The sequence below is a fragment of the Schistocerca cancellata genome, unplaced genomic scaffold (assembly GCF_023864275.1).
Source record: "Schistocerca cancellata isolate TAMUIC-IGC-003103 unplaced genomic scaffold, iqSchCanc2.1 HiC_scaffold_409, whole genome shotgun sequence".
NCBI lineage: Eukaryota > Metazoa > Arthropoda > Insecta > Orthoptera > Acrididae > Schistocerca > Schistocerca cancellata.
Genome location: NW_026046426.1, coordinates 660 through 23,642, shown reverse-complemented (window position 1 = coordinate 23,642; position 22,983 = coordinate 660). Strand labels below are relative to the sequence as shown.

At 42.0% G+C, this 22,983-nt stretch overlaps 12 non-coding genes across 12 annotated transcripts; all 12 read right to left on the bottom strand.

Annotated features, from left to right (window-relative positions):
• Positions 1–1,982: 1,982 nt before the first annotated feature.
• On the bottom strand, positions 1,983–2,101 carry LOC126120595 (U5 spliceosomal RNA). The gene has a single exon (XR_007526079.1). It is a non-coding gene; the product is annotated as a U5 spliceosomal RNA (small nuclear RNA).
• Positions 2,102–3,044: 943 nt separating this feature from the next.
• LOC126120579 (small nucleolar RNA U3) lies at positions 3,045–3,251 on the bottom strand. The gene has a single exon (XR_007526064.1). It is a non-coding gene; the product is annotated as a small nucleolar RNA U3 (small nucleolar RNA).
• Positions 3,252–5,682: 2,431 nt separating this feature from the next.
• On the bottom strand, positions 5,683–5,801 carry LOC126120594 (U5 spliceosomal RNA). Its single transcript, XR_007526078.1, has one exon. It is a non-coding gene; the product is annotated as a U5 spliceosomal RNA (small nuclear RNA).
• Positions 5,802–6,744: 943 nt separating this feature from the next.
• LOC126120606 (small nucleolar RNA U3) lies at positions 6,745–6,951 on the bottom strand. The gene has a single exon (XR_007526089.1). It is a non-coding gene; the product is annotated as a small nucleolar RNA U3 (small nucleolar RNA).
• Positions 6,952–9,383: 2,432 nt separating this feature from the next.
• Positions 9,384–9,502, bottom strand: LOC126120593 (U5 spliceosomal RNA). Its single transcript, XR_007526077.1, has one exon. It is a non-coding gene; the product is annotated as a U5 spliceosomal RNA (small nuclear RNA).
• Positions 9,503–10,445: 943 nt separating this feature from the next.
• Positions 10,446–10,652, bottom strand: LOC126120605 (small nucleolar RNA U3). The gene has a single exon (XR_007526088.1). It is a non-coding gene; the product is annotated as a small nucleolar RNA U3 (small nucleolar RNA).
• A 2,427-nt stretch (positions 10,653–13,079) lies between these two features.
• On the bottom strand, positions 13,080–13,198 carry LOC126120592 (U5 spliceosomal RNA). Its single transcript, XR_007526076.1, has one exon. It is a non-coding gene; the product is annotated as a U5 spliceosomal RNA (small nuclear RNA).
• Positions 13,199–14,141: 943 nt separating this feature from the next.
• On the bottom strand, positions 14,142–14,348 carry LOC126120602 (small nucleolar RNA U3). The gene has a single exon (XR_007526085.1). It is a non-coding gene; the product is annotated as a small nucleolar RNA U3 (small nucleolar RNA).
• Positions 14,349–16,782: 2,434 nt separating this feature from the next.
• Positions 16,783–16,901, bottom strand: LOC126120591 (U5 spliceosomal RNA). Its single transcript, XR_007526075.1, has one exon. It is a non-coding gene; the product is annotated as a U5 spliceosomal RNA (small nuclear RNA).
• A 943-nt stretch (positions 16,902–17,844) lies between these two features.
• Positions 17,845–18,051, bottom strand: LOC126120590 (small nucleolar RNA U3). The gene has a single exon (XR_007526074.1). It is a non-coding gene; the product is annotated as a small nucleolar RNA U3 (small nucleolar RNA).
• Positions 18,052–20,484: 2,433 nt separating this feature from the next.
• Positions 20,485–20,603, bottom strand: LOC126120589 (U5 spliceosomal RNA). The gene has a single exon (XR_007526073.1). It is a non-coding gene; the product is annotated as a U5 spliceosomal RNA (small nuclear RNA).
• A 944-nt stretch (positions 20,604–21,547) lies between these two features.
• LOC126120578 (small nucleolar RNA U3) lies at positions 21,548–21,755 on the bottom strand. Its single transcript, XR_007526063.1, has one exon. It is a non-coding gene; the product is annotated as a small nucleolar RNA U3 (small nucleolar RNA).
• Positions 21,756–22,983: the final 1,228 nt, after the last annotated feature.

Genomic DNA, 22,983 nt, shown 5'->3' with positions numbered 1-22,983 from the left:
AAACTCTTGTCGATATATCGCCACTTTCATGCATACTTCCTCTTTCGTTTCACTTTGCGTCTTACTTGATACCCGCCCAAGAGCTGCTGATATACAATACTCGCAATAAATGTGTTTCTCTCTGTATCTCTTTTCGCCTATCACGAGTATTGCTTTTCCTCACATGGCAATTATGAAAACACCCACAGCTAAACAAACACTTCCACTCAGCGCCACGTCCATACTATCAATCATACGCCAGTAATTTCACAGCTACTTGCTCCACTAATACATTTCTTATGTCTACTGTTAAACAGATGAAGAATCAAAGTATACAACAAGTCTCTATGAACATCACTGTCAGGACATTTTACAGACCTACGCATACCATGCCAATCTTTATGCTTCAACTATGATGGCCATGTGCTATGAATAAAGAAATTTCTCATAAAATAACAATTTTACAACTACTCCGACAAGTTCCTTACTAAAATGCTAGATGTTTAGCAATCCCCCCCCCCCCCCCAAAAATCATCTCAGAATAATCTCAAGCAGTGCTTACATCCCATGAGCACTTCTTTGCAAACAAAACCACAAACTACTTTTTATACTAGCTTCCTTGTCACAGTGAACAGGAAACTAATGCTAGTGCCTCAGTTTACTAAAAAGCTTTTTTCGCTTGCAACAAATAAACTACCAACTTGAACCACTTGGATTTTCAGACACACACAGAAAACTTAATTCCACAGAAATTTAGGAGTAACAGTGGTTACCTCACATTTTCACACACACTCAAATAGCTAGTTCTGTGCACTTCACACTATGTTCTCATCGTGTTTCACCAGAGAACACAGTTATCACTATGAATGGATTCTGGTAAAAGAGCATTAAAAAAAAAAACAGCCTGATCAAAGTGATTATCTGCACATCCTCTGCCAATATCATGTCACTCTATACCCGAGGGAAACTAGAATGCAGGGAAAGGAGCTTTGTTGTGAGCACTGTGTTGGTATTCCATCATTTACTGGCCAAAGTCTTCTCAAGCCAAGTATGCACCAGCTCTGTCTATGGCTGGGTCAATCAAGAGCCCCTATCAATTTTACTTAAAAGACAAGCAGCATCAACAACTCACAGGAGGCACTGAACATTTATACCATTATCTGCACCACCTTCCACTGATTTACTGAAGAAGAAACAGCAAAGTCTGGCCAATTTTGTACACAAGTAATCTTGAAAACATTGGAGTCAACAGCAGATACATAGTTTCCAAGACTGTAGCTAGGAACAACCCTTCCATTTCAAGATTTATCTCTCACTGAGACACATCATACCCAAACTACACCTACCAGGAAATTGCTACTCAATTCATCTCTAGCTATCTATGTCATATTCAACAACTGTCTCTTTCTCACCTAAATCTTCTACAAAACTGAGTACACTGTTATGAACAAAGAACCAATGCCACATTATGGCAACAAGCCAGTGCCACTAATATCCACTCTATTGAAAACAATTGAAATGCTCATCCTGCCCAACTAACCACCATCTACAGCCCAAATCTCACTCACATCATACCTACAAATCACAAACTTCTGCGGTAAAAATAATTTTGGGTTTCAAAACACAATCTACTAATCACATACTAGTATTTATTACAAAGCCTCTCAATTCATCATTCACTTCCAAATATCGGCTTATATGCTGTTGTGCAACTGCAGTGCAAGTAAACACCCTCAAATCATCTAGAACTGAGATGCGGAAAGGGTTCACCAAGAGTTTCCAGGACAATAAATAGCGCTCTCTCTCTCTTTACACAATCGCCTAACACACTGCAAGCCATTTCAGGGCAAATGTACTTGTTTCATTATACTACGAAACGGCCAATTACATTTTCAAATTAAAAAAGCATCTACCTGATCCAACGTGATCCGCTACTCCACGCCCTTCATTCTCACAACACAACCTACCTCTTGTTAATTACATTACGTTTTACTTGTGATTATGGCTCAGCAATAGCCGAGCACTACGAAAAATACCTTATAGACTCATTTAATGTTCCCCTCCACGGAAATCTTTAGTAAAAGGCGAAAGATTTATTCGTTTTGAAGGGAAACCAGAGTGCCGATCAACGCCCTCACTTCAATACTTATGGCTGCTTCTCTATTGCTTCTCCGCGAGAACGCGGAAAATTCTTTCCGTCTTGTCTACTTCTCTACTGTCAACACACTTCCAGTGCCATGCAAGCACACACCCCAAACTAACTGTCAGCGCTGAAATACGTGTCTGCCAAATGTCGTCGATATTACTCTTTAGATAACTATTTTCATCATTTCTGTCACCATTCAAGCTGCTTCATTACCTCACCTGCCGACAGATGGCAGCACGCCCAATTCCTCTCGGCGACCCACCGTCAGAGACACAACTGCCCGCACTGCTCTGCATCTAACACTAATCTCTCTCCTCCCCACCACACTCGTTCACTGAAAAAACAGACAACTAGATAGTTCTTTGAACGCAAAACTAGGCCACATCAGACGCAACCTGTATGTAGATGTATGGTGCAAGGGAAATATCCCCCTGCTCCCACACAACTAATTAATACTAGTTGACAACAGAAATAAAATTTCTGCCGATAGTATTTGAACCAGTCTTATTCATTTGCGAATTTCATGCATTCCTTCTTGCAGATAACAGTGCCTTGCAAATCACTCAATTCATGTTTGCTAGCCAAACGTGCTCCTCCTAAATGTTCCGTACATCATGCATTAGTGCTGATTATCAAGACTGTGTTGTGTGTCAGCCTTTTATGGTCATCAATTGCACTCTTCTTGTGTTGCTCACTCATTCTTGTAACTCAAAAGTACGTCGTTGTCATCCAAGCCTAGCACTTGGAGCAGGCCAAATCAAATGGCTCGTCCCCGTGCCACTCGAGAAACTCCCACAAGGCTTTCATGACATGTCGTAATCAAAGTCCTTCCACAACCTGTAGCGACATTTCTGCAACGACGCGGGTCCCGATACCAAAAGTATGACTTATGCTTGCTTCTATTCTATATAATAAAACCACCACTCGGAAAGCGCTATTCCCTTCCCACATCCCTCAGAATGTGGTGAACGATCATCGATTACAACCAAGATGCGATGAATCTCGATCGCAAGCCTCACGCTCAGGGACAGTGCTACCACTCATCATCGTGGTTACGTCTACTCCAGCTTTGAACTAGAGAGAGTTGAAGACATACTACAGAAATGATCCTGTGAAGTATGATCTTCCTAGCAAGCTATCACCGCTCGCTACTTATGCCACGAGACCGTCAACACGCCCTACGAGAATACGACACACTCTTCACATTTCGCGATTTACTTATCGAAGAATTTCTTAAGCTCGGACATTCTGCAAAGAACCTACTTCTACTCTTACTTGGCCGCCATGATCTCACTCAGCTATTTTGTGCGCTACCAGTGCTTCTTGTCTTCCGAAATGAGAGACCATTGCCTCACGCGAGACTGTATGTAAACACCGCTTGCACCTCCGGCCGCTAGATGGGGGCCTGGGGCACATACAGTAGCATCCTATGGCGCAAGCAGACATGCCAAATAGCCACTGAAAGACAAACACACAAGACGGCGTTCATAGGACTCTTGTGCTTTCTTTAAAGCCGCCTCTCTCTTCGAAAATTTTCGCACCGCACTAGTTTATTCACCTCACCCTAACAGTGCAAACTCTTGTCGATATATCGCCACTTTCATGCATACTTCCTCTTTCGTTTCACTTTGCGTCTTACTTGATACCCGCCCAAGAGCTGCTGATATACAATACTCGCAATAAATGTGTTTCTCTCTGTATCTCTTTTCGCCTATCACGAGTATTGCTTTTCCTCACATGGCAATTATGAAAACACCCACAGCTAAACAAACACTTCCACTCAGCGCCACGTCCATACTATCAATCATACGCCAGTAATTTCACAGCTACTTGCTCCACTAATACATTTCTTATGTCTACTGTTAAACAGATGAAGAATCAAAGTATACAACAAGTCTCTATGAACATCACTGTCAGGACATTTTACAGACCTACGCATACCATGCCAATCTTTATGCTTCAACTATGATGGCCATGTGCTATGAATAAAGAAATTTCTCATAAAATAACAATTTTACAACTACTCCGACAAGTTCCTTACTAAAATGCTAGATGTTTAGCAATCCCCCCCCCCCCCCCAAAAATCATCTCAGAATAATCTCAAGCAGTGCTTACATCCCATGAGCACTTCTTTGCAAACAAAACCACAAACTACTTTTTATACTAGCTTCCTTGTCACAGTGAACAGGAAACTAATGCTAGTGCCTCAGTTTACTAAAAAGCTTTTTTCGCTTGCAACAAATAAACTACCAACTTGAACCACTTGGATTTTCAGACACACACAGAAAACTTAATTCCACAGAAATTTAGGAGTAACAGTGGTTACCTCACATTTTCACACACACTCAAATAGCTAGTTCTGTGCACTTCACACTATGTTCTCATCGTGTTTCACCAGAGAACACAGTTATCACTATGAATGGATTCTGGTAAAAGAGCATTAAAAAAAAAAAACAGCCTGATCAAAGTGATTATCTGCACATCCTCTGCCAATATCATGTCACTCTATACCCGAGGGAAACTAGAATGCAGGGAAAGGAGCTTTGTTGTGAGCACTGTGTTGGTATTCCATCATTTACTGGCCAAAGTCTTCTCAAGCCAAGTATGCACCAGCTCTGTCTATGGCTGGGTCAATCAAGAGCCCCTATCAATTTTACTTAAAAGACAAGCAGCATCAACAACTCACAGGAGGCACTGAACATTTATACCATTATCTGCACCACCTTCCACTGATTTACTGAAGAAGAAACAGCAAAGTCTGGCCAATTTTGTACACAAGTAATCTTGAAAACATTGGAGTCAACAGCAGATACATAGTTTCCAAGACTGTAGCTAGGAACAACCCTTCCATTTCAAGATTTATCTCTCACTGAGACACATCATACCCAAACTACACCTACCAGGAAATTGCTACTCAATTCATCTCTAGCTATCTATGTCATATTCAACAACTGTCTCTTTCTCACCTAAATCTTCTACAAAACTGAGTACACTGTTATGAACAAAGAACCAATGCCACATTATGGCAACAAGCCAGTGCCACTAATATCCACTCTATTGAAAACAATTGAAATGCTCATCCTGCCCAACTAACCACCATCTACAGCCCAAATCTCACTCACATCATACCTACAAATCACAAACTTCTGCGGTAAAAATAATTTTGGGTTTCAAAACACAATCTACTAATCACATACTAGTATTTATTACAAAGCCTCTCAATTCATCATTCACTTCCAAATATCGGCTTATATGCTGTTGTGCAACTGCAGTGCAAGTAAACACCCTCAAATCATCTAGAACTGAGATGCGGAAAGGGTTCACCAAGAGTTTCCAGGACAATAAATAGCGCTCTCTCTCTCTTTACACAATCGCCTAACACACTGCAAGCCATTTCAGGGCAAATGTACTTGTTTCATTATACTACGAAACGGCCAATTACATTTTCAAATTAAAAAAGCATCTACCTGATCCAACGTGATCCGCTACTCCACGCCCTTCATTCTCACAACACAACCTACCTCTTGTTAATTACATTACGTTTTACTTGTGATTATGGCTCAGCAATAGCCGAGCACTACGAAAAATACCTTATAGACTCATTTAATGTTCCCCTCCACGGAAATCTTTAGTAAAAGGCGAAAGATTTATTCGTTTTGAAGGGAAACCAGAGTGCCGATCAACGCCCTCACTTCAATACTTATGGCTGCTTCTCTATTGCTTCTCCGCGAGAACGCGGAAAATTCTTTCCGTCTTGTCTACTTCTCTACTGTCAACACACTTCCAGTGCCATGCAAGCACACACCCCAAACTAACTGTCAGCGCTGAAATACGTGTCTGCCAAATGTCGTCGATATTACTCTTTAGATAACTATTTTCATCATTTCTGTCACCATTCAAGCTGCTTCATTACCTCACCTGCCGACAGATGGCAGCACGCCCAATTCCTCTCGGCGACCCACCGTCAGAGACACAACTGCCCGCACTGCTCTGCATCTAACACTAATCTCTCTCCTCCCCACCACACTCGTTCACTGAAAAAACAGACAACTAGATAGTTCTTTGAACGCAAAACTAGGCCACATCAGACGCAACCTGTATGTAGATGTATGGTGCAAGGGAAATATCCCCCTGCTCCCACACAACTAATTAATACTAGTTGACAACAGAAATAAAATTTCTGCCGATAGTATTTGAACCAGTCTTATTCATTTGCGAATTTCATGCATTCCTTCTTGCAGATAACAGTGCCTTGCAAATCACTCAATTCATGTTTGCTAGCCAAACGTGCTCCTCCTAAATGTTCCGTACATCATGCATTAGTGCTGATTATCAAGACTGTGTTGTGTGTCAGCCTTTTATGGTCATCAATTGCACTCTTCTTGTGTTGCTCACTCATTCTTGTAACTCAAAAGTACGTCGTTGTCATCCAAGCCTAGCACTTGGAGCAGGCCAAATCAAATGGCTCGTCCCCGTGCCACTCGAGAAACTCCCACAAGGCTTTCATGACATGTCGTAATCAAAGTCCTTCCACAACCTGTAGCGACATTTCTGCAACGACGCGGGTCCCGATACCAAAAGTATGACTTATGCTTGCTTCTATTCTATATAATAAAACCACCACTCGGAAAGCGCTATTCCCTTCCCACATCCCTCAGAATGTGGTGAACGATCATCGATTACAACCAAGATGCGATGAATCTCGATCGCAAGCCTCACGCTCAGGGACAGTGCTACCACTCATCATCGTGGTTACGTCTACTCCAGCTTTGAACTAGAGAGAGTTGAAGACATACTACAGAAATGATCCTGTGAAGTATGATCTTGCTAGCAAGCTATCACCGCTCGCTACTTATGCCACGAGACCGTCAACACGCCCTACGAGAATACGACACACTCTTCACATTTCGCGATTTACTTATCGAAGAATTTCTTAAGCTCGGACATTCTGCAAAGAACCTACTTCTACTCTTACTTGGCCGCCATGATCTCACTCAGCTATTTTGTGCGCTACCAGTGCTTCTTGTCTTCCGAAATGAGAGACCATTGCCTCACGCGAGACTGTATGTAAACACCGCTTGCACCTCCGGCCGCTAGATGGGGGCCTGGGGCACATACAGTAGCATCCTATGGCGCAAGCAGACATGCCAAATAGCCACTGAAAGACAAACACACAAGACGGCGTTCATAGGACTCTTGTGCTTTCTTTAAAGCCGCCTCTCTCTTCGAAAATTTTCGCACCGCACTAGTTTATTCACCTCACCCTAACAGTGCAAACTCTTGTCGATATATCGCCACTTTCATGCATACTTCCTCTTTCGTTTCACTTTGCGTCTTACTTGATACCCGCCCAAGAGCTGCTGATATACAATACTCGCAATAAATGTGTTTCTCTCTGTATCTCTTTTCGCCTATCACGAGTATTGCTTTTCCTCACATGGCAATTATGAAAACACCCACAGCTAAACAAACACTTCCACTCAGCGCCACGTCCATACTATCAATCATACGCCAGTAATTTCACAGCTACTTGCTCCACTAATACATTTCTTATGTCTACTGTTAAACAGATGAAGAATCAAAGTATACAACAAGTCTCTATGAACATCACTGTCAGGACATTTTACAGACCTACGCATACCATGCCAATCTTTATGCTTCAACTATGATGGCCATGTGCTATGAATAAAGAAATTTCTCATAAAATAACAATTTTACAACTACTCCGACAAGTTCCTTACTAAAATGCTAGATGTTTAGCAATCCCCCCCCCCCCCCAAAAATCATCTCAGAATAATCTCAAGCAGTGCTTACATCCCATGAGCACTTCTTTGCAAACAAAACCACAAACTACTTTTTATACTAGCTTCCTTGTCACAGTGAACAGGAAACTAATGCTAGTGCCTCAGTTTACTAAAAAGCTTTTTTCGCTTGCAACAAATAAACTACCAACTTGAACCACTTGGATTTTCAGACACACACAGAAAACTTAATTCCACAGAAATTTAGGAGTAACAGTGGTTACCTCACATTTTCACACACACTCAAATAGCTAGTTCTGTGCACTTCACACTATGTTCTCATCGTGTTTCACCAGAGAACACAGTTATCACTATGAATGGATTCTGGTAAAAGAGCATTAAAAAAAAAAAAAACAGCCTGATCAAAGTGATTATCTGCACATCCTCTGCCAATATCATGTCACGCTATACCCGAGGGAAACTAGAATGCAGGGAAAGGAGCTTTGTTGTGAGCACTGTGTTGGTATTTCATCATTTACTGGCCAAAGTCTTCTCAAGCCAAGTATGCACCAGCTCTGTCTATGGCTGGGTCAATCAAGAGCCCCTATCAATTTTACTTAAAAGACAAGCAGCATCAACAACTCACAGGAGGCACTGAACATTTATACCATTATCTGCACCACCTTCCACTGATTTACTGAAGAAGAAACAGCAAAGTCTGGCCAATTTTGTACACAAGTAATCTTGAAAACATTGGAGTCAACAGCAGATACATAGTTTCCAAGACTGTAGCTAGGAACAACCCTTCCATTTCAAGATTTATCTCTCACTGAGACACATCATACCCAAACTACACCTACCAGGAAATTGCTACTCAATTCATCTCTAGCTATCTATGTCATATTCAACAACTGTCTCTTTCTCACCTAAATCTTCTACAAAACTGAGTACACTGTTATGAACAAAGAACCAATGCCACATTATGGCAACAAGCCAGTGCCACTAATATCCACTCTATTGAAAACAATTGAAATGCTCATCCTGCCCAACTAACCACCATCTACAGCCCAAATCTCACTCACATCATACCTACAAATCACAAACTTCTGCGGTAAAAATAATTTTGGGTTTCAAAACACAATCTACTAATCACATACTAGTATTTATTACAAAGCCTCTCAATTCATCATTCACTTCCAAATATCGGCTTATATGCTGTTGTGCAACTGCAGTGCAAGTAAACACCCTCAAATCATCTAGAACTGAGATGCGGAAAGGGTTCACCAAGAGTTTCCAGGACAATAAATAGCGCTCTCTCTCTCTTTACACAATCGCCTAACACACTGCAAGCCATTTCAGGGCAAATGTACTTGTTTCATTATACTACGAAACGGCCAATTACATTTTCAAATTAAAAAAGCATCTACCTGATCCAACGTGATCCGCTACTCCACGCCCTTCATTCTCACAACACAACCTACCTCTTGTTAATTACATTACGTTTTACTTGTGATTATGGCTCAGCAATAGCCGAGCACTACGAAAAATACCTTATAGACTCATTTAATGTTCCCCTCCACGGAAATCTTTAGTAAAAGGCGAAAGATTTATTCGTTTTGAAGGGAAACCAGAGTGCCGATCAACGCCCTCACTTCAATACTTATGGCTGCTTCTCTATTGCTTCTCCGCGAGAACGCGGAAAATTCTTTCCGTCTTGTCTACTTCTCTACTGTCAACACACTTCCAGTGCCATGCAAGCACACACCCCAAACTAACTGTCAGCGCTGAAATACGTGTCTGCCAAATGTCGTCGATATTACTCTTTAGATAACTATTTTCATCATTTCTGTCACCATTCAAGCTGCTTCATTACCTCACCTGCCGACAGATGGCAGCACGCCCAATTCCTCTCGGCGACCCACCGTCAGAGACACAACTGCCCGCACTGCTCTGCATCTAACACTAATCTCTCTCCTCCCCACCACACTCGTTCACTGAAAAAACAGACAACTAGATAGTTCTTTGAACGCAAAACTAGGCCACATCAGACGCAACCTGTATGTAGATGTATGGTGCAAGGGAAATATCCCCCTGCTCCCACACAACTAATTAATACTAGTTGACAACAGAAATAAAATTTCTGCCGATAGTATTTGAACCAGTCTTATTCATTTGCGAATTTCATGCATTCCTTCTTGCAGATAACAGTGCCTTGCAAATCACTCAATTCATGTTTGCTAGCCAAACGTGCTCCTCCTAAATGTTCCGTACATCATGCATTAGTGCTGATTATCAAGACTGTGTTGTGTGTCAGCCTTTTATGGTCATCAATTGCACTCTTCTTGTGTTGCTCACTCATTCTTGTAACTCAAAAGTACGTCGTTGTCATCCAAGCCTAGCACTTGGAGCAGGCCAAATCAAATGGCTCGTCCCCGTGCCACTCGAGAAACTCCCACAAGGCTTTCATGACATGTCGTAATCAAAGTCCTTCCACAACCTGTAGCGACATTTCTGCAACGACGCGGGTCCCGATACCAAAAGTATGACTTATGCTTGCTTCTATTCTATATAATAAAACCACCACTCGGAAAGCGCTATTCCCTTCCCACATCCCTCAGAATGTGGTGAACGATCATCGATTACAACCAAGATGCGATGAATCTCGATCGCAAGCCTCACGCTCAGGGACAGTGCTACCACTCATCATCGTGGTTACGTCTACTCCAGCTTTGAACTAGAGAGAGTTGAAGACATACTACAGAAATGATCCTGTGAAGTATGATCTTGCTAGCAAGCTATCACCGCTCGCTACTTATGCCACGAGACCGTCAACACGCCCTACGAGAATACGACACACTCTTCACATTTCGCGATTTACTTATCGAAGAATTTCTTAAGCTCGGACATTCTGCAAAGAACCTACTTCTACTCTTACTTGGCCGCCATGATCTCACTCAGCTATTTTGTGCGCTACCAGTGCTTCTTGTCTTCCGAAATGAGAGACCATTGCCTCACGCGAGACTGTATGTAAACACCGCTTGCACCTCCGGCCGCTAGATGGGGGCCTGGGGCACATACAGTAGCATCCTATGGCGCAAGCAGACATGCCAAATAGCCACTGAAAGACAAACACACAAGACGGCGTTCATAGGACTCTTGTGCTTTCTTTAAAGCCGCCTCTCTCTTCGAAAATTTTCGCACCGCACTAGTTTATTCACCTCACCCTAACAGTGCAAACTCTTGTCGATATATCGCCACTTTCATGCATACTTCCTCTTTCGTTTCACTTTGCGTCTTACTTGATACCCGCCCAAGAGCTGCTGATATACAATACTCGCAATAAATGTGTTTCTCTCTGTATCTCTTTTCGCCTATCACGAGTATTGCTTTTCCTCACATGGCAATTATGAAAACACCCACAGCTAAACAAACACTTCCACTCAGCGCCACGTCCATACTATCAATCATACGCCAGTAATTTCACAGCTACTTGCTCCACTAATACATTTCTTATGTCTACTGTTAAACAGATGAAGAATCAAAGTATACAACAAGTCTCTATGAACATCACTGTCAGGACATTTTACAGACCTACGCATACCATGCCAATCTTTATGCTTCAACTATGATGGCCATGTGCTATGAATAAAGAAATTTCTCATAAAATAACAATTTTACAACTACTCCGACAAGTTCCTTACTAAAATGCTAGATGTTTAGCAATCCCCCCCCCCCCCAAACATCATCTCAGAATAATCTCAAGCAGTGCTTACATCCCATGAGCACTTCTTTGCAAACAAAACCACAAACTACTTTTTATACTAGCTTCCTTGTCACAGTGAACAGGAATCTAATGCTAGTGCCTCAGTTTACTAAAAAGCTTTTTTCGCTTGCAACAAATAAACTACCAACTTGAACCACTTGGATTTTCAGACACACACAGAAAACTTAATTCCACAGAAATTTAGGAGTAACAGTGGTTACCTCACATTTTCACACACACTCAAATAGCTAGTTCTGTGCACTTCACACTATGTTCTCATCGTGTTTCACCAGAGAACACAGTTATCACTATGAATGGATTCTGGTAAAAGAGCATTAAAAAAAAAACAGCCTGATCAAAGTGATTATCTGCACATCCTCTGCCAATATCATGTCACTCTATACCCGAGGGAAACTAGAATGCAGGGAAAGGAGCTTTGTTGTGAGCACTGTGTTGGTATTCCATCATTTACTGGCCAAAGTCTTCTCAAGCCAAGTATGCACCAGCTCTGTCTATGGCTGGGTCAATCAAGAGCCCCTATCAATTTTACTTAAAAGACAAGCAGCATCAACAACTCACAGGAGGCACTGAACATTTATACCATTATCTGCACCACCTTCCACTGATTTACTGAAGAAGAAACAGCAAAGTCTGGCCAATTTTGTACACAAGTAATCTTGAAAACATTGGAGTCAACAGCAGATACATAGTTTCCAAGACTGTAGCTAGGAACAACCCTTCCATTTCAAGATTTATCTCTCACTGAGACACATCATACCCAAACTACACCTACCAGGAAATTGCTACTCAATTCATCTCTAGCTATCTATGTCATATTCAACAACTGTCTCTTTCTCACCTAAATCTTCTACAAAACTGAGTACACTGTTATGAACAAAGAACCAATGCCACATTATGGCAACAAGCCAGTGCCACTAATATCCACTCTATTGAAAACAATTGAAATGCTCATCCTGCCCAACTAACCACCATCTACAGCCCAAATCTCACTCACATCATACCTACAAATCACAAACTTCTGCGGTAAAAATAATTTTGGGTTTCAAAACACAATCTACTAATCACATACTAGTATTTATTACAAAGCCTCTCAATTCATCATTCACTTCCAAATATCGGCTTATATGCTGTTGTGCAACTGCAGTGCAAGTAAACACCCTCAAATCATCTAGAACTGAGATGCGGAAAGGGTTCACCAAGAGTTTCCAGGACAATAAATAGCGCTCTCTCTCTCTTTACACAATCGCCTAACACACTGCAAGCCATTTCAGGGCAAATGTACTTGTTTCATTATACTACGAAACGGCCAATTACATTTTCAAATTAAAAAAGCATCTACCTGATCCAACGTGATCCGCTACTCCACGCCCTTCATTCTCACAACACAACCTACCTCTTGTTAATTACATTACGTTTTACTTGTGATTATGGCTCAGCAATAGCCGAGCACTACGAAAAATACCTTATAGACTCATTTAATGTTCCCCTCCACGGAAATCTTTAGTAAAAGGCGAAAGATTTATTCGTTTTGAAGGGAAACCAGAGTGCCGATCAACGCCCTCACTTCAATACTTATGGCTGCTTCTCTATTGCTTCTCCGCGAGAACGCGGAAAATTCTTTCCGTCTTGTCTACTTCTCTACTGTCAACACACTTCCAGTGCCATGCAAGCACACACCCCAAACTAACTGTCAGCGCTGAAATACGTGTCTGCCAAATGTCGTCGATATTACTCTTTAGATAACTATTTTCATCATTTCTGTCACCATTCAAGCTGCTTCATTACCTCACCTGCCGACAGATGGCAGCACGCCCAATTCCTCTCGGCGACCCACCGTCAGAGACACAACTGCCCGCACTGCTCTGCATCTAACACTAATCTCTCTCCTCCCCACCACACTCGTTCACTGAAAAAACAGACAACTAGATAGTTCTTTGAACGCAAAACTAGGCCACATCAGACGCAACCTGTATGTAGATGTATGGTGCAAGGGAAATATCCCCCTGCTCCCACACAACTAATTAATACTAGTTGACAACAGAAATAAAATTTCTGCCGATAGTATTTGAACCAGTCTTATTCATTTGCGAATTTCATGCATTCCTTCTTGCAGATAACAGTGCCTTGCAAATCACTCAATTCATGTTTGCTAGCCAAACGTGCTCCTCCTAAATGTTCCGTACATCATGCATTAGTGCTGATTATCAAGACTGTGTTGTGTGTCAGCCTTTTATGGTCATCAATTGCACTCTTCTTGTGTTGCTCACTCATTCTTGTAACTCAAAAGTACGTCGTTGTCATCCAAGCCTAGCACTTGGAGCAGGCCAAATCAAATGGCTCGTCCCCGTGCCACTCGAGAAACTCCCACAAGGCTTTCATGACATGTCGTAATCAAAGTCCTTCCACAACCTGTAGCGACATTTCTGCAACGACGCGGGTCCCGATACCAAAAGTATGACTTATGCTTGCTTCTATTCTATATAATAAAACCACCACTCGGAAAGCGCTATTCCCTTCCCACATCCCTCAGAATGTGGTGAACGATCATCGATTACAACCAAGATGCGATGAATCTCGATCGCAAGCCTCACGCTCAGGGACAGTGCTACCACTCATCATCGTGGTTACGTCTACTCCAGCTTTGAACTAGAGAGAGTTGAAGACATACTACAGAAATGATCCTGTGAAGTATGATCTTGCTAGCAAGCTATCACCGCTCGCTACTTATGCCACGAGACCGTCAACACGCCCTACGAGAATACGACACACTCTTCACATTTCGCGATTTACTTATCGAAGAATTTCTTAAGCTCGGACATTCTGCAAAGAACCTACTTCTACTCTTACTTGGCCGCCATGATCTCACTCAGCTATTTTGTGCGCTACCAGTGCTTCTTGTCTTCCGAAATGAGAGACCATTGCCTCACGCGAGACTGTATGTAAACACCGCTTGCACCTCCGGCCGCTAGATGGGGGCCTGGGGCACATACAGTAGCATCCTATGGCGCAAGCAGACATGCCAAATAGCCACTGAAAGACAAACACACAAGACGGCGTTCATAGGACTCTTGTGCTTTCTTTAAAGCCGCCTCTCTCTTCGAAAATTTTCGCACCGCACTAGTTTATTCACCTCACCCTAACAGTGCAAACTCTTGTCGATATATCGCCACTTTCATGCATACTTCCTCTTTCGTTTCACTTTGCGTCTTACTTGATACCCGCCCAAGAGCTGCTGATATACAATACTCGCAATAAATGTGTTTCTCTCTGTATCTCTTTTCGCCTATCACGAGTATTGCTTTTCCTCACATGGCAATTATGAAAACACCCACAGCTAAACAAACACTTCCACTCAGCGCCACGTCCATACTATCAATCATACGCCAGTAATTTCACAGCTACTTGCTCCACTAATACATTTCTTATGTCTACTGTTAAACAGATGAAGAATCAAAGTATACAACAAGTCTCTATGAACATCACTGTCAGGACATTTTACAGACCTACGCATACCATGCCAATCTTTATGCTTCAACTATGATGGCCATGTGCTATGAATAAAGAAATTTCTCATAAAATAACAATTTTACAACTACTCCGACAAGTTCCTTACTAAAATGCTAGATGTTTAGCAATCCCCCCCCCCCCCCAAAAATCATCTCAGAATAATCTCAAGCAGTGCTTACATCCCATGAGCACTTCTTTGCAAACAAAACCACAAACTACTTTTTATACTAGCTTCCTTGTCACAGTGAACAGGAAACTAATGCTAGTGCCTCAGTTTACTAAAAAGCTTTTTTCGCTTGCAACAAATAAACTACCAACTTGAACCACTTGGATTTTCAGACACACACAGAAAACTTAATTCCACAGAAATTTAGGAGTAACAGTGGTTACCTCACATTTTCACACACACTCAAATAGCTAGTTCTGTGCACTTCACACTATGTTCTCATCGTGTTTCACCAGAGAACACAGTTATCACTATGAATGGATTCTGGTAAAAGAGCATTAAAAAAAAAAAAAAAACAGCCTGATCAAAGTGATTATCTGCACATCCTCTGCCAATATCATGTCACGCTATACCCGAGGGAAACTAGAATGCAGGGAAAGGAGCTTTGTTGTGAGCACTGTGTTGGTATTTCATCATTTACTGGCCAAAGTCTTCTCAAGCCAAGTATGCACCAGCTCTGTCTATGGCTGGGTCAATCAAGAGCCCCTATCAATTTTACTTAAAAGACAAGCAGCATCAACAACTCACAGGAGGCACTGAACATTTATACCATTATCTGCACCACCTTCCACTGATTTACTGAAGAAGAAACAGCAAAGTCTGGCCAATTTTGTACACAAGTAATCTTGAAAACATTGGAGTCAACAGCAGATACATAGTTTCCAAGACTGTAGCTAGGAACAACCCTTCCATTTCAAGATTTATCTCTCACTGAGACACATCATACCCAAACTACACCTACCAGGAAATTGCTACTCAATTCATCTCTAGCTATCTATGTCATATTCAACAACTGTCTCTTTCTCACCTAAATCTTCTACAAAACTGAGTACACTGTTATGAACAAAGAACCAATGCCACATTATGGCAACAAGCCAGTGCCACTAATATCCACTCTATTGAAAACAATTGAAATGCTCATCCTGCCCAACTAACCACCATCTACAGCCCAAATCTCACTCACATCATACCTACAAATCACAAACTTCTGCGGTAAAAATAATTTTGGGTTTCAAAACACAATCTACTAATCACATACTAGTATTTATTACAAAGCCTCTCAATTCATCATTCACTTCCAAATATCGGCTTATATGCTGTTGTGCAACTGCAGTGCAAGTAAACACCCTCAAATCATCTAGAACTGAGATGCGGAAAGGGTTCACCAAGAGTTTCCAGGACAATAAATAGCGCTCTCTCTCTCTTTACACAATCGCCTAACACACTGCAAGCCATTTCAGGGCAAATGTACTTGTTTCATTATACTACGAAACGGCCAATTACATTTTCAAATTAAAAAAGCATCTACCTGATCCAACGTGATCCGCTACTCCACGCCCTTCATTCTCACAACACAACCTACCTCTTGTTAATTACATTACGTTTTACTTGTGATTATGGCTCAGCAATAGCCGAGCACTACGAAAAATACCTTATAGACTCATTTAATGTTCCCCTCCACGGAAATCTTTAGTAAAAGGCGAAAGATTTATTCGTTTTGAAGGGAAACCAGAGTGCCGATCAACGCCCTCACTTCAATACTTATGGCTGCTTCTCTATTGCTTCTCCGCGAGAACGCGGAAAATTCTTTCCGTCTTGTCTACTTCTCTACTGTCAACACACTTCCAGTGCCATGCAAGCACACACCCCAAACTAACTGTCAGCGCTGAAATACGTGTCTGCCAAATGTCGTCGATATTACTCTTTAGATAACTATTTTCATCATTTCTGTCACCATTCAAGCTGCTTCATTACCTCACCTGCCGACAGATGGCAGCACGCCCAATTCCTCTCGGCGACCCACCGTCAGAGACACAACTGCCCGCACTGCTCTGCATCTAACACTAATCTCTCTCCTCCCCACCACACTCGTTCACTGAAAAAACAGACAACTAGATAGTTCTTTGAACGCAAAACTAGGCCACATCAGACGCAACCTGTATGTAGATGTATGGTGCAAGGGAAATATCCCCCTGCTCCCACACAACTAATTAATACTAGTTGACAACAGAAATAAAATTTCTGCCGATAGTATTTGAACCAGTCTTATTCATTTGCGAATTTCATGCATTCCTTCTTGCAGATAACAGTGCCTTGCAAATCACTCAATTCATGTTTGCTAGCCAAACGTGCTCCTCCTAAATGTTCCGTACATCATGCATTAGTGCTGATTATCAAGACTGTGTTGTGTGTCAGCCTTTTATGGTCATCAATTGCACTCTTCTTGTGTTGCTCACTCATTCTTGTAACTCAAAAGTACGTCGTTGTCATCCAAGCCTAGCACTTGGAGCAGGCCAAATCAAATGGCTCGTCCCCGTGCCACTCGAGAAACTCCCACAAGGCTTTCATGACATGTCGTAATCAAAGTCCTTCCACAACCTGTAGCGACATTTCTGCAACGACGCGGGTCCCGATACCAAAAGTATGACTTATGCTTGCTTCTATTCTATATAATAAAACCACCACTCGGAAAGCGCTATTCCCTTCCCACATCCCTCAGAATGTGGTGAACGATCATCGATTACAACCAAGATGCGATGAATCTCGATCGCAAGCCTCACGCTCAGGGACAGTGCTACCACTCATCATCGTGGTTACGTCTACTCCAGCTTTGAACTAGAGAGAGTTGAAGACATACTACAGAAATGATCCTGTGAAGTATGATCTTGCTAGCAAGCTATCACCGCTCGCTACTTATGCCACGAGACCGTCAACACGCCCTACGAGAATACGACACACTCTTCACATTTCGCGATTTACTTATCGAAGAATTTCTTAAGCTCGGACATTCTGCAAAGAACCTACTTCTACTCTTACTTGGCCGCCATGATCTCACTCAGCTATTTTGTGCGCTACCAGTGCTTCTTGTCTTCCGAAATGAGAGACCATTGCCTCACGCGAGACTGTATGTAAACACCGCTTGCACCTCCGGCCGCTAGATGGGGGCCTGGGGCACATACAGTAGCATCCTATGGCGCAAGCAGACATGCCAAATAGCCACTGAAAGACAAACACACAAGACGGCGTTCATAGGACTCTTGTGCTTTCTTTAAAGCCGCCTCTCTCTTCGAAAATTTTCGCACCGCACTAGTTTATTCACCTCACCCTAACAGTGCAAACTCTTGTCGATATATCGCCACTTTCATGCATACTTCCTCTTTCGTTTCACTTTGCGTCTTACTTGATACCCGCCCAAGAGCTGCTGATATACAATACTCGCAATAAATGTGTTTCTCTCTGTATCTCTTTTCGCCTATCACGAGTATTGCTTTTCCTCACATGGCAATTATGAAAACACCCACAGCTAAACAAACACTTCCACTCAGCGCCACGTCCATACTATCAATCATACGCCAGTAATTTCACAGCTACTTGCTCCACTAATACATTTCTTATGTCTACTGTTAAACAGATGAAGAATCAAAGTATACAACAAGTCTCTATGAACATCACTGTCAGGACATTTTACAGACCTACGCATACCATGCCAATCTTTATGCTTCAACTATGATGGCCATGTGCTATGAATAAAGAAATTTCTCATAAAATAACAATTTTACAACTACTCCGACAAGTTCCTTACTAAAATGCTAGATGTTTAGCAATTCCACCCCCCCCCCCCCAAAAATCATCTCAGAATAATCTCAAGCAGTGCTTACATCCCATGAGCACTTCTTTGCAAACAAAACCACAAACTACTTTTTATACTAGCTTCCTTGTCACAGTGAACAGGAAACTAATGCTAGTGCCTCAGTTTACTAAAAAGCTTTTTTCGCTTGCAACAAATAAACTACCAACTTGAACCACTTGGATTTTCAGACACACACAGAAAACTTAATTCCACAGAAATTTAGGAGTAACAGTGGTTACCTCACATTTTCACACACACTCAAATAGCTAGTTCTGTGCACTTCACACTATGTTCTCATCGTGTTTCACCAGAGAACACAGTTATCACTATGAATGGATTCTGGTAAAAGAGCATTAAAAAAAAAAAACAGCCTGATCAAAGTGATTATCTGCACATCCTCTGCCAATATCATGTCACGCTATACCCGAGGGAAACTAGAATGCAGGGAAAGGAGCTTTGTTGTGAGCACTGTGTTGGTATTTCATCATTTACTGGCCAAAGTCTTCTCAAGCCAAGTATGCACCAGCTCTGTCTATGGCTGGGTCAATCAAGAGCCCCTATCAATTTTACTTAAAAGACAAGCAGCATCAACAACTCACAGGAGGCACTGAACATTTATACCATTATCTGCACCACCTTCCACTGATTTACTGAAGAAGAAACAGCAAAGTCTGGCCAATTTTGTACACAAGTAATCTTGAAAACATTGGAGTCAACAGCAGATACATAGTTTCCAAGACTGTAGCTAGGAACAACCCTTCCATTTCAAGATTTATCTCTCACTGAGACACATCATACCCAAACTACACCTACCAGGAAATTGCTACTCAATTCATCTCTAGCTATCTATGTCATATTCAACAACTGTCTCTTTCTCACCTAAATCTTCTACAAAACTGAGTACACTGTTATGAACAAAGAACCAATGCCACATTATGGCAACAAGCCAGTGCCACTAATATCCACTCTATTGAAAACAATTGAAATGCTCATCCTGCCCAACTAACCACCATCTACAGCCCAAATCTCACTCACATCATACCTACAAATCACAAACTTCTGCGGTAAAAATAATTTTGGGTTTCAAAACACAATCTACTAATCACATACTAGTATTTATTACAAAGCCTCTCAATTCATCATTCACTTCCAAATATCGGCTTATATGCTGTTGTGCAACTGCAGTGCAAGTAAACACCCTCAAATCATCTAGAACTGAGATGCGGAAAGGGTTCACCAAGAGTTTCCAGGACAATAAATAGCGCTCTCTCTCTCTTTACACAATCGCCTAACACACTGCAAGCCATTTCAGGGCAAATGTACTTGTTTCATTATACTACGAAACGGCCAATTACATTTTCAAATTAAAAAAGCATCTACCTGATCCAACGTGATCCGCTACTCCACGCCCTTCATTCTCACAACACAACCTACCTCTTGTTAATTACATTACGTTTTACTTGTGATTATGGCTCAGCAATAGCCGAGCACTACGAAAAATACCTTATAGACTCATTTAATGTTCCCCTCCACGGAAATCTTTAGTAAAAGGCGAAAGATTTATTCGTTTTGAAGGGAAACCAGAGTGCCGATCAACGCCCTCACTTCAATACTTATGGCTGCTTCTCTATTGCTTCTCCGCGAGAACGCGGAAAATTCTTTCCGTCTTGTCTACTTCTCTACTGTCAACACACTTCCAGTGCCATGCAAGCACACACCCCAAACTAACTGTCAGCGCTGAAATACGTGTCTGCCAAATGTCGTCGATATTACTCTTTAGATAACTATTTTCATCATTTCTGTCACCATTCAAGCTGCTTCATTACCTCACCTGCCGACAGATGGCAGCACGCCCAATTCCTCTCGGCGACCCACCGTCAGAGACACAACTGCCCGCACTGCTCTGCATCTAACACTAATCTCTCTCCTCCCCACCACACTCGTTCACTGAAAAAACAGACAACTAGATAGTTCTTTGAACGCAAAACTAGGCCACATCAGACGCAACCTGTATGTAGATGTATGGTGCAAGGGAAATATCCCCCTGCTCCCACACAACTAATTAATACTAGTTGACAACAGAAATAAAATTTCTGCCGATAGTATTTGAACCAGGTCTTATTCATTTGCGAATTTCATGCATTCCTTCTTGCAGATAACAGTGCCTTGCAAATCACTCAATTCATGTTTGCTAGCCAAACGTGCTCCTCCTAAATGTTCCGTACATCATGCATTAGTGCTGATTATCAAGACTGTGTTGTGTGTCAGCCTTTTATGGTCATTCAATTGCACTCTTCTTGTGTTGCTCACTCATTCTTGTAACTCAAAAGTACGTCGTTGTCATCCAAGCCTAGCACTTGGAGCAGGCCAAATCAAATGGCTCGTCCCCGTGCCACTCGAGAAACTCCCACAAGGCTTTCATGACATGTCGTAATCAAAGTCCTTCCACAACCTGTAGCGACATTCTGCAACGACGCGGGTCCCGATACCAAAAGTATGACTTATGCTTGCTTCTATTCTATATAATAAAACCACCACTCGGAAAGCGCTATTCCCTTCCCACATCCCTCAGAATGTGGTGAACGATCATCGATTACAACCAAGATGCGATGAATCTCGATCGCAAGCCTCACGCTCAGGGACAGTGCTACCACTCATCATCGTGGTTACGTCTACTCCAGCTTTTGAACTAGAGAGAGTTGAAGACATACTACAGAAATGATCCTGTGAAGTATGATCTTGCTAGCAAGCTATCACCGCTCGCTACTTATGCCACGAGACCGTCAACACGCCCTACGAGAATACGACACACTCTTCACATTTCGCGATTTACTTATCGAAGAATTTCTTAAGCTCGGACATTCTGCAAAGAACCTACTTCTACTCTTACTTGGCCGCCATGATCTCACTCAGCTATTTTGTGCGCTACCAGTGCTTCTTGTCTTCCGAAATGAGAGACCATTGCCTCACGCGAGACTGTATGTAAACACCGCTTGCACCTCCGGCCGCTAGATGGGGGCCTGGGGCACATACAGTAGCATCCTATGGCGCAAGCAGACATGCCAAATAGCCACTGAAAGACAAACACACAAGACGGCGTTCATAGGACTCTTGTGCTTTCTTTAAAGCCGCCTCTCTCTTCGAAAATTTTCGCACCGCACTAGTTTATTCACCTCACCCTAACAGTGCAAACTCTTGTCGATATATCGCCACTTTCATGCATACTTCCTCTTTCGTTTCACTTTGCGTCTTACTTGATACCCGCCCAAGAGCTGCTGATATACAATACTCGCAATAAATGTGTTTCTCTCTGTATCTCTTTTCGCCTATCACGAGTATTGCTTTTCCTCACATGGCAATTATGAAAACACCCACAGCTAAACAAACACTTCCACTCAGCGCCACGTCCATACTATCAATCATACGCCAGTAATTTCACAGCTACTTGCTCCACTAATACATTTCTTATGTCTACTGTTAAACAGATGAAGAATCAAAGTATACAACAAGTCTCTATGAACATCACTGTCAGGACATTTTACAGACCTACGCATACCATGCCAATCTTTATGCTTCAACTATGATGGCCATGTGCTATGAATAAAGAAATTTCTCATAAAATAACAATTTTACAACTACTCCGACAAGTTCCTTACTAAAATGCTAGATGTTTAGCAATCCCCCCCCCCCCAAAAATCATCTCAGAATAATCTCAAGCAGTGCTTACATCCCATGAGCACTTCTTTGCAAACAAAACCACAAACTACTTTTTATACTAGCTTCCTTGTCACAGTGAACTGGAAACTAATGCTAGTGCCTCAGTTTACTAAAAAGCTTTTTTCGCTTGCAACAAATAAACTACCAACTTGAACCACTTGGATTTTCAGACACACACAGAAAACTTAATTCCACAGAAATTTAGGAGTAACAGTGGTTACCTCACATTTTCACACACACTCAAATAGCTAG